Genomic DNA, 14,638 nt, shown 5'->3' with positions numbered 1-14,638 from the left:
AAAAACACAGAAAAATATTGTTGCGGTAGCCTACTTACTGCCCTTTTTAGAGGAAGAGTTAATTTAAAAATCCCGCTCCATTTGTCAGAGAAATGGACAGTTTCAATATCATGGTAGATTTTCATTAAAATGTGTGTGAAGAAAAACAATATAATTTCCTTCGGTCACGTCGGAAATAAGTGCCTGATAGTCGGCAAAAATATCCCACATACAAGGATATTGAAACTTCTACCCATTCACCTTATAGCTTCAGTTTACAGCTTCATTCGTGAGTATGGAAATACTTTTTCACAAAGATGTCAAGATGCTTTTTTGTCACTTGTTTCGCTGTATTCTTGTCATTGTAGTGCGTTAGTAATTTTGACGAACGAATTGTATTTGGGCACGGGGATCGTTCCACAATTCAGGAACCACAATAGGTTAGTTTCATTTGTGTCGTGCGCTCTGTTCTGTGTGGGGGGGGGGGGGGGAAGACGATTTCCACGTTGGCGAAGAGGGTTTCATCAAATCTGACGGGAGATGAGAGGAATTCGACGGGATCTGGGTTGCTGCTTTGCGTCAGAGGAGATGCGGGTCGCGAAATTAGGTGGGCTTTGATCGGTGACTCTCGAGGTGTCAACCTGACAAACGACGGCCGCAGTTTGAATGGGCTCGCTATTACGCCTTAAACAATACCTGTAAGGTCATCCCCGCCCCATTCACATGCCAAGTTTGATTCAGGCACGCCACAATGGAATTTCGACCGCGATAGTGCTAGCTGGGTAGATCTCTCTCTTTCTCGCCAGTGATAGTAGCCATACGTCTGAGACATAACTGGAATACCCAAGTGATATAGGAATTTTATCCCATTTCAAGTAGGCAAAAAATAGAGACTGCCTGCCCTGCGCTTTAGTTCACATGCTATTTACATTTATTGTTTTTTTAATTTGAACTTCAATGAGATGAATTATATGACGTGTCCACATTTTTTAAACCTTGGCAAAAGTATTTATTCATTTTTTGTAAGCTTGTGTTTAAAAATTTTGGATATATTTTTAAATTAATTTCCTAAAACCCTGGAATAGTTGAAGTACAATTTAGAATACGATAAGCCACTTTGAGTCATTACTAACTGGTAATTATTCTTGATAGTATTTAGATACGAGTTTCGCATTATATTAACAAATCTGTGCTGATCGCAAGAAGTATATAAGTACACAAGTTACTGTCTGCCCATCTCGATACCTGTAGCCATATTGATAATGAGTCATAAAAGATGAAAATCTTGGCTTTTAAAATTAATATCAGGATTCTACAAATCCACGGTAATATTCAATTAGTAGTTAGATTTAGACTTCATGAAAATACATCTGCGCCTGTGTGTGCTAAGTAGATAATAACGAGTCTGTGTATAAAGTCGAAGGAAACGAAATGAAGGGAAAATATTTTCTTCGAATCAATAAAAAAAATGAATTATTGTCGCAGCAAAAGTCGTCCTTGCTGTAATCATACCATAATTAAAATACAATGTCCTTTATTACTTTATCTCGTGGATGGGATGTTCATTTAGCTGGCTGTCGGAGGTCTTCTTCTACCTCTCTACGATATGCTTCGAAATTACGCGAAGGTGTGATGAAACATCACTGGAAAATGCATATTCTCAATAAATTTTTTATTCCGTGTTTACACCGCCACGGCAATCCAAGGTTATGTAATTCCATCCGTCACGTGACGTTTCCAGCGAAGGAATAGACCTTTAGTGGGCGAATAAAACCAAAACTATCGTTTTTATAAATGCTCACCTTGGCCCCTCCCCCTCACCCCCGTGGCATCAACCACGTACGGAAATGCATGCACTTGAAAGTCGGAAACCTCGGAAAATCAAAGCTATACTCTTTCCAGGTTGCAATTTTTTTCGCAATGTGATTCATCCCCCCTCCTCCCCCCGAAGTTGTTAGCGGAATCTAATTGGAGTCGAGCGAAACGAGTAAAATCGCAATCGTGCTCCAGAGGAGAAGGGGTTTTTGTGCTTAACATAACCTCGTTTCGGAAATCCACTCACCCCATCCGCTCGTTCGTGTTTCTAATCCTCTGGGAACCCCATGACTCAAATATTGGAGCAGAGCGGTGAGAAATATTGTACGAGCTTGTAACCCTCCCCGTCCCCCTCCTCGGACTCCTCCCCGTTCCACCACCACCCCCTCCACCCGGTTCCATTCCGAGTGGTCAATACCGTACGCCACGACCCTCCCTCGCCTCAAAGAATTCACGGTACTATAGAGGGTCATATCTCTTCCCATTTCGCCCATATGCCTAGCTAATTTACATGTTGGGGTTTAGCTCCGGAGCCTCGGTAAAACGGGATTTATACGCGGTTCCTCGGATTTTATGGCAGTGCGCCAACAGAATCAGATTTCGATGTGTTTTTTTCCAATATTCGTTTTGCCCACTCTTTACGATTAAAAAAAAAAGATGTATTAATTTTTCTGTCTTTTAATTTAATTCATTCAAATGGCCCATGCGAGAGTGGGGGTCGATGATTTAATACACGAGGACCGTCGTGTTTCCCACCCACTTCCCTCCCCCGCCGGTTTTTATCCGTGGGTGCGGGCCGCAGGCTTTAACTCATAGATCTCACGTTCGGATCTCGGTCGGGCTACCGAGGATGTTTTTCCGCTCCGTGGTGGAAATGATTAATAACCGCGTCGCCGCGGACATAGCCAACCGTCAGTTTACGCAAATAAAGATCCGCAAATGTTTTGCGATTTTATTTTGCGTGTAGTATCCGTATTGGTTTTGGTCAGATGTTTTGTTCAAAACGTATCAGCAATATGCCTCCTGCCCTACACTTTGTTGGAAAGTACTACGTGAATTTGCTGTGAAAACCCTCTCTAACTTGATCCTATTTCATTAGTGAACTGGAGATTTTCTCTATACTTCTGTGTAAATAATAACGAAGTGAAGTTTCTTTGCAGGGAGTTGATCAATTCTCGATGCCTGTAGTTTTTTGAAAGGTCTCAATTGAATTTAAGTACTCTTGATACTAGCTGAAGTATATGACCTTTTATATCTGCGCATCAAAATAAGTAAATGATCGCCATCGTATTAAAATTCCGGTTCATTTGAAAATGTTAAGGTTTGCATATAATACCAGAAGTATATTTTAGTCTTTGTGAAAGATGAGTTTTTTTAACTTCCATTTCCTAATTTGATGTCATAATTGTTTTTGGTAATCTTTTAATCTCTATTCTGGAATTACGTGCTCCACTCAATTTTAATTTTGCTTTAAACCGACTGCTCCGATATTTCCATTAGATAATTATGTAGAGCAACCGACCAAAACGTATAGATCGTGTGCAAGTCGTTAAAATGGGTGAAAATGTATTAATGAAGTAGATCAGATTTGTATTGATATGTACTTATCATCATCATTGGTATTTCAATCTTAATATTGGTTTACTGCTTCATTCGTCTGGCAGTAACTGCATTCAAACTCCCTGCAGCTCTCCATTACTATCACATCCCTGCTTCCCGTATCATTAATTAACGTTTCATGTCTTCGGCCGTCTCTGGTGATGGTTGTAACGACCCTCGTCCGCCATCTCTTGGCCAAAACATTCCGGGCTCAAATTGCATCATCTCCCGCCGATTTCTTAACCGTATTTTCTATTAATATTTTTTTTTTATTCCTTAATGTTAGTCTACGGTTCGAGTTAGGTGTTATACGGAGACACAGACAAACTACCGCTGTTTCTGAGCTTCACACAAGGCGACACAGCGTAACAACCCGTGCTTCCGTAAACCTTTCTTCAATCTTGCATACATTCTGCCTCTTTTCATCCCGTTCAACATGCCTTTATCTTTCTTTCCCCTACCTCCCTTGGCTAATATCTTCCCCTCTGTCGGATTATTCAACTATCCGTTGCCGATGAAAATGTTCTGCCACCATCTCTCCTGCCTCCTTGGCATGTACTACAAACTCAGTCCTCTCTTTACCACTCCTCCCTGCCAAATACTTAAACTTTTGTTTTCCTTTCCGTCCATTTTAGTTTTTTTCATTTTGGTAAATAACCATGTTTAAAAAGCCTCAATACTACAAATTTTATTTCATCACCTCTACTGAAATACATTTTGAAAAATTCATATTTGCAATTTAATTATATTTTGACACAAACATTGAACACTATTGTACCTGATCAGCTTCGGCTTTCAACTACGGCCTGGAGGATCCCAGAATTATTTCCCGCGTGGTGCGGATAGGCAAAGCCATTTCCAATCCAAGCCATGCGATTTTCAAAATGGTATAACTACCAGGGAACCGAATGGTGGCACTAGGGAAGGAACTGGTCGTTCCTTTTTTTTAATATAGTTTACTTCAAGTTAAGTATCGAAAAATCCAGATTTCTGGATAAATTATTGGGATACAACTTTGTCGTGATTTGCAAAATCAAACAAAAATACTTAGGAAAGGAATACTCGATAGTTGCTGCAATGTAACCATAATTTCCTACCTCCAGTCGACAGGCACACCGATTCAATTATGGCCAAAAGAAATCTGGTATTTGGATTTTTATATCCTTTTCAATTACTTGGCTTAAACTTTTCTCATTATCTGATAGCTTCCTCTCCTTATCCCTCAACAACCGTTTATCCAGCGCCTACGGCCCTTTGTAAGAGCATCCTTCCTCTTCCCGCCATTTTTTAATCTTCTCCTTCGCTTATCTTCCCATCAGTAAATCTTCTCACACTGGTGAAATTGACTTGGATCGCCGAAATATCTCAGAAGATAGTCGGTTTATTTTGTGTTTTAACCTTATCTGGGTAAGTATTTTTGTCTACATGTCACCTGTCAGGCAAGCGTTTTGCAAATCCACATTGGCGAAGTTTATTTTTGCACCTATTACGAAGGTGGTCTGATAAGCTTCCGACCTAACAAAGATACAAAACATTTTTTCTGAAATTTTCTGAGGTTGGAAACTTTTCAGACCTCCCTCGAATGTGTGTGTGTGTGAATATAGATGTATTATATATATATATATATATATATATATATATATATATATATATATATATATATAAAATTACTGCTTCATCCGCACTGGCGTATTGCGCATGGAGGTCACCGGTAGGCGGCGTAGCGTTGCATAAGTCTCTCATACCGTCCGTAAACATTGCGGCCGTGGCGAGGTCCTCGGTTGACCTGGTTTTCCCCCGTGGCACGAACCGCGGGTCCCATCGATTGCAGTGGACACTGTTTAAACTGGGAGTGGAGAGAGAGAGTTCTCGATTGCTGGGCGTGTAGGGGGGGGGGGCGAGGCGGCGGTATATGCGAGATGAGAGATGCCAAGTGGGGGATGGGACGCGGTTCACACGCCGCCCCCCCTCCCCCCCGAGAGATGCAGAAGGGCGTCGCTTTAAGCTACTTCTCGGATTGAGTACAGTATGTGAAGTGGAAGGGGGCATGATGAACATCCTAATCCAGTCGCCCTGTACTGAGAATCACTCGTCCAAAGTATCCGATTACGGAAGTATCATTTTAATGATTATTTCGAAAGTACCTTTAGGGCATTGTTCGTGTTCAAATAATGCTAAATTTTCGTAGATATCTCAGAGGGTTTATTCTTCTAAATTTTCAATTACGTCAATTGCAAGACCCTAGTGTGATATCCTATCCATATAGTATACAAAGAACCTAGGAAGTATAGGAAGATCACAAATTTACTCTCCTGTTCCTATGTGGTTTCCCAGGAAGATCTTGAACCAGAATAATCATACAACTTGGGTGAAGCTAAACCCAGAGGCATCTGGAATCGAACCCGGGGTCTCCGGTCAGTAGCCTAGCGTTCCATTCATTGGACTACCACGCCCCATGCTAACATGGTTTGGTATTAAAATTGATGGAAGTATGCTGAGAAAAATATTGTAGTTGAGGTAAACTTCCCGGTTCTCTAGGAATGTTCTCTTCACCCTTATAAGGAAGGTTATTGAAGGGGTTTTTCTCGTAATTGCGAATTTTTTTAATCGTCCGAGAGGTGGAGGAAGAAGCCGCCGTGCTGTAGAGATTTGTTTACAGGAAATTTTATCTGGTGCCACCCACCAGCCAGCCTCTCTGGTACTCATTCCAAATTCCTTAAAGTTTCAGTTCAATTCCCTCACGTTTTTTGCAAACGCCTGCGACGGGACGCACCATAATGGCAGCAATGTCGAGTATGCAGTGGACGAAGGGGTAATTTAGAGTCTGGTAAGCGGGGAGATGGACGTTAAAACGTTGGTGTTTTAACATCCATCTCCCCGGAAGTGGATGAATTGAATCGGGAACAGCGGGGTGTATGGCTTTGGGTGAAAGGAGATGATATATTGAATTATGTTTCAAAGTCCTGCTATTTGCATGACTTTCTCCTCTCTCTGTCCACTCCGGTCCCATGAACATCAGAATGGATGAGACCACAGGTTGATATCGATTCCCTTCCTCAGTTTGCCTATCCCCCATTTGGAACCGACTCATCGCCACCATCTGGCGCTCTTGCTCGTCTGCTACTGTGCGAGATGTAATTAATATTGAACCCTTTGAGGAAAAAAAATATAATATATAGTATATTTCATGCTTCCATATTATCTTCTCGGTCGTTTGTCACTGAGAGAGGTGAATTTTTTATACTGGCTCTTTGTGTGTGGTTCACTTAAAAAAAAGTATTAAAAAAGAAATTCCTCAATTTTCTCGATTCAATTTCATCCGTTCGCTAGTTAACCGAGTCTTCCGCTCGTTCGAATGCCTGTTTCATTTTGAGTGCGGCGCCGAGTGTAAATAATTTCAAATTGTTTCTTTGGTGTTTTGTTTATTTCGGGTGGGGTGGGGGGTCTACAAATGCTTAATATTATTCCCAATTGTACATATTCTCGCCTGTGCTTTATTATTTGGATTTTTGATCCCTTTTATTTTGGAAACTGGACGCTTCGCTGTAACATCCCCCGACGTTTCCGATTAATTTGTTTTTAATTTGCTATTTTGTGTCGGATTACAAAAGTTATTGGTATTGTTCTTTCCTCCCCGCCGCGTATTTTTGTCATCCAATCGTATTAGTGTGTGTAGAGCTCTTTGTTAAATGCAGACCAAAATGTTTTTCTCTACTCTACTAGGTTCAGCTTATTGTTTCATTGCATGTTTTGACTGAGGTGAACTGTTTTAGTGCGATAAAAATTGCTTCCGATATCCTTTCAATTTGATGCGGCATAAAGGTGTTTTCCGGTTGCGCTGAAGCAAATGAAAGTATAATCCGAAGAACATTTTGCTAGAATTGCGTTGCATAATTAAGTACTTTTCAATTTTATTCTATGTCCTCTATTAGGGGGGCCTTTCGGGTGTATATGAAGTAACCTTCAGAAGTACGTGGTGTACTAGATTGAACAGGAGTTTATTTATCATCATTAAGGTATTCTACATACCAGGGGTAGGTTTTCAACAGTCGTAAATGACTATTATATACGTATCAGGAGAACATCGTATTTGTCCCTACTTTATTTTCTTTTTCATTTCAGCGGAAGTCCTGCTTGTCTTAAATGCCTGTTCTCTTCCTTCCTCTTCCACGGTTATCCGGCATTTTCCCCTCCATCACGGTCTTATCCAAAATTCACTCATACCTCTCAATGTACCCACCACCTATTTTCTCAGACGTTTTCGAATTTCCGCCAGAAAATTCATCTTTTCTTCCTCCATTTTTCAAGCATAGGTTGTTCTTCCTTTCTCTCTGTTCAGCGTATCCTTCTTCATCCTTCATCAAACCCACACTTCAAAAGTCTTCAATCTATTCTCATCCTTACTTCAAATGCTTAGTCACATCCATGCATGGCTTTGCTCTGTATTTTCGTTTGTAGCAATCTTCACATCTGGACTTGGTGTACCTGTGAGGTTTAGTTGAACTTAATGACGCTGTATGATGTATTCGGGGAAATTACTGCCTAATGTAGAAGAGAAAAGCAGGTCTTCCTGGACATTAAGGAGTTAGGCTCAGTTTTTACCTTTAAAATGTCAAGGTGTTTTCATGTATCATTTTTTAAACTCGTTAAATTTACCCCGGTATAATTTTTAAAACATGAATAACAAAAGAAAAGTGTTATGTGTGATACTTCAATGTTGATTTAACTATCAGGCGAAAAATCAAAGAATATGTTTTGCTCAGGAATAACTGACATTTGTCTCAATGCTCTTTACGGAAGTATTCAAAGATATTTGAAACGTTTATTCTTGGCGCGGACTGTAGGAATTTCTGTGAATTTCCCAGTGCAATGAACAATATCTGTCTCTGTTTCTGGAAAATATTCCTCTGAACTATTTTTTTAGGGTTAGATCAGAACTATGGTGAATGTGGGCTCATTAATTCCCTTGTCTTACTTGTTAAACGACAAGTATCTAGTGGTTTACTAATTGAAGTTTAATAAACGAAAAATGCCCGAAATAAAATATTTTTTTGTCAGCCTTTTTCTAATATGGATATTTTATTGTTGTAAAAAAATCGTTTATAGCTCATAAGTTACTTAACGACGTGTATTTTTAACTGCAACCAATTGCTCTTTCAATATTTTTTGTGTACTATATTGCAAAATGTAATCCCGTAGTTTTGATTTAGCAGTGAATAGCATTTTAGTATTGAATCGAAAATGTCGTAATATATAATATAATTTAGTGTTGTAATTGTTGAAAGGCGTCGCTGTCTGGTAGGGTTTCTGTGATGTGCTATTCCTGTATAATACTAATAGTACCGCACTAATAACTAGGGCTAATCTGATAATTTATATTTTCCCTCATCTGTTATGGGATGTCCTCGGGAGGACATTTATGCTCTATCAGGCTCGCTTTCCCTCGGGATTATGGGCAAAACAAAGGATGCTTCTATTCTTAATCAAAAATAAAGTTTTACTCCAAAAGAGATCAATCCATCTGAGTAAATCCTGTGGTATAAATGTAGTTGGCTTAATACACCTCTGTTTTTCGTTATTCACTCTCCCAGCCTCATGAATAAACACCTCTGCGGTAATATCTCTCGTGTCTGCCTGAGGAATTTTTCATTAAACCACGCTGGTCGCAATATTTTTGAAAATATTCCAGCTATTTGGGTCTCCCGACTTGTGGCTCCCTCTTTTTCCTAATGTTTCCTCTCCTCGATTTTCAATTTCTTTTCCCTGCGAGAAATATCTCCTTCCTGGATATATTTTCTTTCTTTTCCCCATGCTTCTTCATAACTCCTCCTCCATCTTCATTTCTTTTGCCCCTCCTTAAACAAAGCGCGTCATCCCGCCCCTGTGTCCTTAAGGGAGTTAAATTTAATCCCATCCATTTTCTGCCCTCTTTTCCCTCCGCATTTTCAACAGTGATTCCAGTTAGCTCTTGCAATTTTTCTGCGATTCTTTGTGCGTGTGTAGCGCACTGAGCTCTGCTGGCCAAAGAAAATTTGACTGCAGTTTTATTTTTCTTGCTTGGTACGATGACGAGTTTTTCCACTTGCTTTGTTTGATTTAATGATGAGTATCTCCGGGGAAAGCGAATGTTTCCATGAGCCTTATGATCATATTATGAAGGCCAGCATTTTGGTTTCTTTTCCTATACCTTTTTTTAATATTTATCATTTGTGTAGTACTCATATCAAATCATAAGGAATGCATAGTTGTTATAAACATTTTTCAACCTGCTGTCATTGCTGGGGCATATCTCCACGAAAGTTCCACTAAATAAAAGAAATGATATCGCAACGTTTATACCCCGGGCAAAATTCATACCCGCTGCCCCGTCTCATCTAGCAAAGTTGTTAACCATTAAATTCTGAAAAAGAAAATAATTCGGTCATTGATTCGAACAGGGTATATTTATCATGACTCTACGATAAGGAGGCATTCGCATTGGTTTCAAATCTGTTATTCTTCGCTAATATATTTTTCATCTTGTGAATCCGTTTTCGCAGGAATCTCCTCGACTCGGTTTCATGTACTCATCCTGATTTTTAGCGCGTATTTCGTATATCAAAACGTTCTCTAAATATTTGTTTCAATGTAATGAAACGGCAAATAATTACTTTGCTTAATGAAGAGTTACATTGATGTCACTTAGCCGATTAATCTGTCAATTACCACCGATTGCATATGTTTTCCCGTTTTATTTTAAATAGTTTCTATATTTTTTGTGTTTCATTCATTATGTACATAGCTCACATTCTTCCCTCAATTGTTACAGAACCCTATAGGGTCCTTATAATGTACTGTCGCGGGATTCTTTCTCAAGATACGATTCCAAGGTTTGAGTCTATGGTTGAAAAAGATATTCAAGGAATTTCTTAATATCAACTAATGATGAAGTTGCCTCTCCGTAGTATCCGGGCATTCTCGGTATGAAATAATAGCCTTGATGACGGGAGAACTCTGTACTGTTCTGTGATTATTATTTCCCTCATAATTTCACATCTAAAAATAATTTCCTAGACCACCTCCGACACTTTTCCACCCCTAGGAAGAGGATGGGGAAATTCTCTTTTAATCATTACGTCTTGTCAACTGTCATCTCTCTTTAAGCTGGTGGCGATCTCGCTATGCAGCTGTGTATATATATTTATACACACACATATACATATATATACAAATAAATACACATATACACATGTATGTGTATATATACATACATACATATATATATATATATATATATATATATATATATATATATATATATATATATATACACACACACAAACATACACTCACACTCACATGCACACACACCGTATAAGTCTTAGGCGCATGTTCTTTCGAAAATATTTATTCCGCAGTTCATCCTGTTTCACATTTTGTGTTAAATGGTTCCGTCGTCGTGGTTATGATGTTTACGTCGTCTGGACACATTCCGGCCAGGCGCCATTCTTTGAATTTCGTCGGGTGAAAAATGGATGCCGACATCAAGCATTGGTAGGGGATGTTGTAAAAGGTGTAATCAATCTCCTCCTATCCCTCTCGCTGTTTTTTGTCGCCCCTGCCTCTCCCACGCACCCCCTCCGAGATATGGCGTATCTCTTCCTCCTTCACCCCCAGGCCGCCCTCTCTCCTCCCCACCCTCTCACCCACCCCTTCTGCCCCCCTCACGCCCCAGATTCCCTTTCTCGTTCTTGTCATCTTCTTTCCCTCTCTTGAAAATTTTCGCTGATACCGTGCGAAGGAAGTTATAGCGCGTAATTTCCGTCCTTTTCGGTAATCGCATTTTCATAAATGGCGCTCCCTTCCATTCTTATCCCTCCCTCTTTCCTCTCTCTCTTCTTCCGCTCGCGATCAAGTGTAAGAGGATTTAGCTCATTTTTCACCTCCTCGAAAACGGTGAGTTTGCGAGTGTGAGAGAGACGGGTTTATTTCGGCGAGTGGATTCCCATCCTGCCTTTGCCGTACAAGCATGATGTGGTTGACGTACAGTGCGGGATGTGTTCTGTCAAAAATCCCATCGTAGCATTTGTCTGGGTTAGAAGATATGAGGTCTGTATGCGTTTCAGTATGTTAAGAGGTGATGTCAGATGGACATCTACAGGTGATTATCACGTGATATATCACTGTAAGGTGGTACAGGAATGTAGAGTTATGATACCAGTCACGGAATCATCAATTCATCTGGAAGATGTGGAGCTATTGGCTGTTAAAGCAATAATCTCAAGGAAGAAGATCCTAAGGCCAATAAAAATAATTAGGAAGAACTCCTATACCGGTATTTCGGTCACCAGGTGACCATCAACAGGGAGAAAATCAAATGGGGCACTTGAACTAAGAAGAGGATTCATGTTCATAAGAAGAGGAGTGGTTCATTGTTCATAAGTTTATTCTTGTTTAAGTGTATGTGTAAGCTCTCACAGGCATCGAGTTTATAGTGTTGTATCGGTTTTAATAATGTTAAGTCGTTGGGAGTGATGGAGTGTTCCGTTTCAAAAATGTGTTTGGCGACCGCTGAACGGTATTTCGGAACGGCCCAGGCATCATCAACAGTTCACTTTTCAACTTTGTTAGTCATTTCAGAAACAGACAGCCCCCTCCTAATAGCCACCACTCTTCCCCCACTCCTTCCCACGTGACCTCAACAAACTCCCCCCCACCTACGGACCATCACTTAACCCCTCCCCCCTTGCCCCTCCAGGTATATATACCTCACCCCCCGACCTGAACACCCACTTGACTTTGGACAGTGCCTGGTGCACAATCCTCTTCTTAGTTCAAGTGCCCCATTTGATTTTCTCCCCGTTGATGGTCACCTGGTGACCGAAATACCGGTATAGGAGTTCTTCCTAATTATTTTTATTGGCCTTAGGATCTTCTTCCTTGAGATTATCAATTCATCTGATTGCAGTGGTGATGTTAGTTGTTTCATGATATTTTGTTGAGCTTAGAGGCTGGCATACGGTCTGTATATCACGTCAATGAAGTACCGGGTACAGTTATTTATGTTTGTTCGGTTGATTTTATAATCGTACTTTGATATAGGGTAAACATTAGTGTACGCATTCGTCACTTCGGCTGTGCTCCTATTGGCTGTTGTAGGTGGTCTTAAATACCGTCGCATTAAGCTTTTTTCTTTAATCTCTACCTCTCCAAGAAAAGAATCGAGTCTCCTATATCTTCATAATGTAGAGTTTTATAAATGCTTATTATTTAGATACTTTGCTAAATCCCATCCCTGTTTATCCATAATTCCTATTTCCGTTACTTTCTTGTGAAAATATTTTTTTACTTTTTTATTTTTTTTTGTCGGGTCGCATTCGAGGCTTGATCATGATTGTGATTGATTTCATCGCCTGCCTGCATCGGTGGAAAAATGAGCTTCTGTCTATCCGTTGTGCCCATCTATTTTAGCATTAAAACGATTCGTTATATGGAATGATTTTTTTTATTTGCCTCGACACAAACATTGAAATCTCCCCTGTGGTTTAATTAAAAAGATATAATATTCTCGCTGCCGCGAAATTTTTTTTTTAATGTCAGCAAATATTTAAGTTTAGTTTGAACATTTACTGTAGTAGTATTTACCCACGATAGTACGACCCAAATAGTATACGTGTGTATGTATCTACTCACTGTCTGAAATTCGATGATTTTTTTTCCAAAATATTCTAATTCATTGCCATGCTAAATTTTACGGTAGAAATAATGAGTTATTTTTTAAATAGCGGTGAATTAAATGCGCACCTTTGATTGAATTTGCGGCCTCGCGTGCCCATTTCTCTCCCCCCGTCTCTCTCTCTCGGCCAGTACTTCAGCAATAAAGTCGTCGCCACAGGGTCTGGATTGGTTTCCTACGTCTATTATCTCTTCGGTTCACATTCTTTTATTTCCATGATAATTTGACCATGCTGTTGCTCGAAAGTAACCAGCTTTGGTGCCTTCGTGAACGGAGAGTATTACGAAGTTCCAGGGCTTTGTAAAATTTCGCGCAAAACATTGAGCGGCAATGCGGGGGGATATTCCGGGCCGCAATCGATTTCCTGCTCGTGAGAGGTTGGCAAATCTCCCCTTTTTGGGCTCGCGAATTTGTCGAGCGTTTCCCCACTCTCCCCAACCCCCACAAAATCTCCCATCCCTTGCCCTTTCCTCCCTCTCAGTCCACCTTCCCATCCCTCCTCCTCTATCCCCACCCCCCAACCCGTCCCCCTGTCTCCATCCGCCCTCCGTACCCGTGGAAATCGTAGAGAGAGCTCCTGGCGAGCCGGATTCGTAATTTATTTCACGCGTTACGGCCGACTCGATTCCGTTCAACTTTGATTGTTTTCTGCGTCGCGCGGCCGCTTTTATGTCCCTCCCTCTCATCCATCCCAACTCCCTCCAGATGCCACATCTTCCTCTCTTCCTTCTGTCCTTCCCCCCCCCCTCCCTCCCTTCCTGCTCCTCTTTTATGCGCTCCCGAGTGTCGGCTGCGCGCCACACCCTCTCCCGGACCCTCTACCTTTCAGGCCCAACCCTCCTCTGTCTCTCTCTTACCCTCCTCCCTTGTGGTTTGAATTGGGGCAAACGGAGTATCGGGATGCTTCCTACGCGCAACGGCCTCTGTGCGAAGCGACTTGAGGGCATTTTTACTCCATATTTAAATTTCTACCTCAGTGGGTCTATTTGTAAAACGTCGAGGAAAGATATCGGCTGCTTTGTTTCTGTGATTATTATTGTATCGCAATTATCATTACTGCCAGTACACATCTGAGTAACGAAGGTTTTCATCGGTTATATCGGAAATTCACTTCAAAAAAGTTCGCAATCGCATCGCGACTCGATCTGTCGCATTACTTTTGAAGCTTGGTATTAGTAGTGAATGCGTTGTTTTACGAGAATCGCACGTCGTGGACAACGTATCGCATATCGTTCAATGCCGTAGCACATTTAAGTATCGATAGTTTTTATCGACAACATCGAACATTTACTACAACAGATCGCAATCAAATCCCTATTCGTTCTATCGCGTTCTCGTCTAGGCGTAGTAATTAACGGGAATCGTCCATTGCGGTGAGCTTATCGTCTTATCGTTATTCATAGACTTCACTGGATCACCAATTTCCTCCTCCCCTCTTTCTCTCTCCTCTTTCTTTTATTTACAAGTATTTTATTTTTTTATTCGATTCCAAAACCCGCCCTTTTTTCGGCCTTGTACCTCTTTGCCTCC

General features: G+C 40.7%; 1 protein-coding gene across 3 annotated transcripts in view; it reads left to right on the top strand.

Annotated features, from left to right (window-relative positions):
- LOC139700975 (serine/threonine-protein phosphatase 2B catalytic subunit 2-like) overlaps nucleotides 1–14,638 on the top strand; it is a 779,444-nt gene that overhangs the window by 630,129 nt on the left and 134,677 nt on the right. The gene's annotated exons all lie outside the window — the stretch shown is intronic.

Source organism: Hetaerina americana, unplaced genomic scaffold (genome assembly GCF_022747635.1).
Source record: "Hetaerina americana unplaced genomic scaffold, ioHetAmer1.1.p SCAF_11, whole genome shotgun sequence".
NCBI classification, from domain to species: Eukaryota; Metazoa; Arthropoda; class Insecta; order Odonata; family Calopterygidae; genus Hetaerina; species Hetaerina americana.
This window is presented reverse-complemented; position numbering and strand designations above follow the sequence as displayed.